The following is a 4,263-nucleotide window of genomic DNA, read 5'->3' on the forward strand; positions in this document are numbered from 1 at the left end:
GACCGTCTCAATATACAGGTATATTTACTATAGGATTATACAGGAAAATACCAATTTTTTGCACTTCAAAGCAAATTATACAAATACTACAAAAAAGTTTTTCTTTAAATTATAATATTTGGTGACTAATACTATATTGTACATTATATGTAAGAAACACAAAATTCTACCGTCTTGTTACCAGAGGGGGCATCTCAATATGCCAAAAATTAACGTATTTTCCTGTTTTTATCGAATACTACAAAATATGACGGGTGCAAAGGATTTATATGAAAACATAATACAAATAATGGAGATAATCTCAAATTTCTATGTTTTAAATTTCAATAGCGTATGTTTATTACTCTTTCTTTAATAACATTTTTATTACCACTTTCTTTGAGAGCTTCAGTTTATCATTACGTCAAAAACAAACTGTAACAACGTCAACCTACCTATCAATTGCAAAATCGGTTAAAAATCAGTTATATGAAATTGTAATTACATTTTTAAGCCTGTAATTCCTTAATTTTGTTTAATTTTATCAATTAAGCGAAAAAAGTTGCATTAAAAAAGTAAATACGCTTCATTTTACTATGATGCGCGAAATATTGCGAAATGAAAACCACAGTCGGCCCCCTTAAAAGTGAGACGGAGAAAATACTTGTCGTGGCCTTCGGGCCGAAATTCAGATATATCAAGACTTTTTATGTTTTTTTTCTTTCATTCATATATCAACTCGTTGCATTGCAATGATCTTGAAATATTAGACACGTCATTGTCTCGACCATATCTGTTTCCTATTTGCTTGTTTTACTGACATTGACTATGGACGATAAGGCCTAAAGCGTCAAATAACGATTAAAATTTATGACAACCAAGATGATTTCAGGAAAATTTACAGCTGTCATTGATGTCAGAAAGCTTGGAACTTAATTTATCCTGGAAAATGTATTTTTGGTTTTGCTGACAAAGTCGACACGTCATTGTCTCGACCATAAAAATCGAAAATTGGTGACATTAAACACGAAGGCTGATATCCCAGTTTTATCAAAATTTTATTAAATAATTTGCCTCGTTTTAGAAATTGTAGCTACGTAGAACATGTTCTTGCCTGTCGCATCAACTGAAATAAAAAAAAATCAAATGCAATCGATAAGGGTTATTGCTACATACATGTAATTGATGAAAGCCGACAATAGAAAAGTTGAGGCCATAATGTATATCTTAGTTTGTTGTTAGATTATCAAGAAGGATATAGAGATAACGAACAGCATTCAATATCAAATGTTCATAAAACAATACAGTATAGGAGCAGAGCAAACACGGACCTCCGAAACATCAAAGGTGGGATCAGGTTCCATGGAGGAATGAGCACCCCCTGCCGACCGGTCACACCCGTCTTGTGCTCCTTGTCATGATCGAAAGATAACGGAAAAATCCGTCATCAATTCAATGTATAAATAATGGACTAACAACAGTATTAAAAACATCAGTCAGCATTTGACTTAATGATAAATAGTATTTGCTGACAAGATCATTATATCGACCATAGAACTTACGAAATGATGACTTTAAACGAACTGCTGATATTCTTGTTTCATCAATTTGTTTGTCAATAATTTACCTCGTTTTAGAAATTGTTTATACGTGGAGCATGCTCTTGCGTATCGAATCAACTGAGTTCTATAAACTCCGTATGTAGGTGATGAAGGTACATTGCTGCATAATTCGCTATCTTTTGCATATGGTGTTTATTCGCTACTCAGGAGCATGATTTTTAAACCGAGGTAATATATGAAAATTCTGTGGCTATTATAAAGTACCTTTAAAGCAAACATAAGCTACACCTTGCTCGTATTTTGGCTGACTAGTTTCGTACCAATTGTGAGGCCTTTATTTTCGTACTTATTCCGACTATCAAAAGACCCATCTACTTAACACAAAGTGCTCACTGCGGGTGTGATTGGTCAAAGAGGATCCGTATTCCTCCAATGCACCTGATCTCACCTGATATTTCCAGGGGTCCTTGTTTTATGCCTTCGTCTCAGATTCCCATTGCTTATAGATCTCTTACGATCGATCACCGTTTGTACCCTTTGCCATATTCATTCTTAAATTCACTTGCAGTTTATTCAATGAATGACAAGACTTACTTAAGTGCATTTAAATTTTTCTAGTTTGTAAACTGCGAGTTTTGAATTGTTTGCTCAAAATGGTTTAGACGCAGTTAGCGTATCACATTGCAATTAGTATCTGAACTAAAATGATTTATGAAATACAAGTAACAGCTGATTCGTAGTTCAATATCTTTATCAGAAATGGAAATCATTTTAAATTCCAATATTATGCGTCTATTTTAAAAATAGTTTAAACATTTGAGATTTCTTATTTCTACACTTCCTTTCATTTTTACTAGGCAATAAAGCAGATTCTGGCATAAACCTACACTGGTTGTTGTTTGAATACTCATCCCGTTTTGAAAGGAATTCAACATCTAATACAACAATTAGATTACACAACATGATAAGGAATATGTTAAAATTCACCTTGATTATCTTCATGTTCAGTGCAGTGTAGGAAGGACTTCATTTCTATATGTTTATTTTTTAATTTGTCCTCTACATCCAATATCAATACCTGTCACCTTTTGATACTAATATGAACTATAAAAGAACTTAATATTCAATAACTAGAGGTATTGTGAGCAATGAGCTCATTAAATGATACCCCCGCCTTCCCATATGGTTATAATGGCAAAGTCCATGTTTTGCTGTGGCCGGGAAACCCAAAATATGTGTCGGATCAAAAAGTTAAATAGGAGGTGCACAATGGCAGTATATATTAAAGATTCTGTGAAAGTTTCATTAAAATTCACTCAGTGGTATAAGTGGAGTTGCGGATAAGAGATGGGTTCCCCAAAGCGTAACAGACAGACAGATGGACATACTGATTACTATATCCCCCCCCCCCCCCCGCTTGTATAACAATTCTAGCATATTGATTATGGTAATTACGTAAGAAAATTGTTTAATAATTGTCGTGCCTAGCCCAAATTTTAAGGATTTCTCTGTGTTTATTTTTCATATTCCTATCCAACCACTGAGATTGTTCTTAACTTCGAATTATATAGAATAAAATGGTTGATATTTTAAAGTTTAAAGTGAGTTATTGTATTATGATTAACGTACCCAGTTCTTTAATGAATAAAAGTTATGTTTTCGAACGTAATATATTACTATGGTAAGAAATCAAAGTATATATTTTTTTCACACTGTGAAAAAATGAAAAAAAAAACCGAGCGAACATCCCTTAAGAATGAGTGTAACAAGAAAATCATTAGCTAGAAACTTTCACAAAATTTAATGCTTCTCAAACTCTAAAGTCAAGATAAGAAGAAAAACAAATGTTGGTATCCAAAGAAAAGCTTGTCCCAAGGAGTACTACCTGTGAACTACGACTGGTCTATCACCAACCATTTTGACAAAGGTTAATTTTTTTTTACAAAGGAAAGTCAAACATTAAGGTCAAGGTCGAATATGGTCAAATAAAATGGTGCCCAAGGGATAGTCCCATTGAAATAAATATGTGAAATATAAAAGCAGATGCACCAATAATTCAAAATATGAACACGGTTAAAGTTAAAAAAAAAACCGTACGTATTGGCACTAGAAAGAAACCTGCGGCTGTGAAATATGACAACTCGACCACCAATTGCTAAAAAGTTATGGACAAGGTTACAGATTTTCAGATTTTCGAAAGTGTCCAAACTCAAAGATCAAGATTATAAGGGCATAATTGTTAGAATCCAAGAAAAGGTTATGTCTGCAGAAATATACATGTGAAATAAGAACACCCCTGAACCAACTGTTCAAAACTTATAACCAAGATTTTGGGTTTTAAAAAGTGGATCAATTTCAAGAATCAACTTTATTGTAAAAGATAACTGTACACAAGGAAAGATATTATCCCAAAAAATATGCAGGTAAACATAGAATGTCCTAGAAGTGGTTAAAATTTGTCAAATTTTTCAAAAGCGGGTCAAACTCCAAGGTCAAGAGGAAAAAACTGTTTGTACCCAAAGAGAAGTCTTGTCACCAGGATTACACATATTTGGAATATGAAATCTATAGTCCCATTCAATTAAGAATTACATGCATGCATTTACAAGTTTAAAAGTTTAAATTTTTTGCGGACAAACAGATAAACAGACGCAGAAGAATGGACGAGCTAGGCGAAACTATGCCCCGTAATCTTTAATTACGGGAGCATAAGAAATACGTA

Source organism: Saccostrea cucullata, unplaced genomic scaffold (genome assembly GCF_032062105.1).
Source record: "Saccostrea cucullata isolate Sc308-1 unplaced genomic scaffold, CSIRO_AGI_Scuc_v1 ctg2778, whole genome shotgun sequence".
In the NCBI taxonomy this organism is placed as follows: Eukaryota; Metazoa; Mollusca; class Bivalvia; order Ostreida; family Ostreidae; genus Saccostrea; species Saccostrea cuccullata.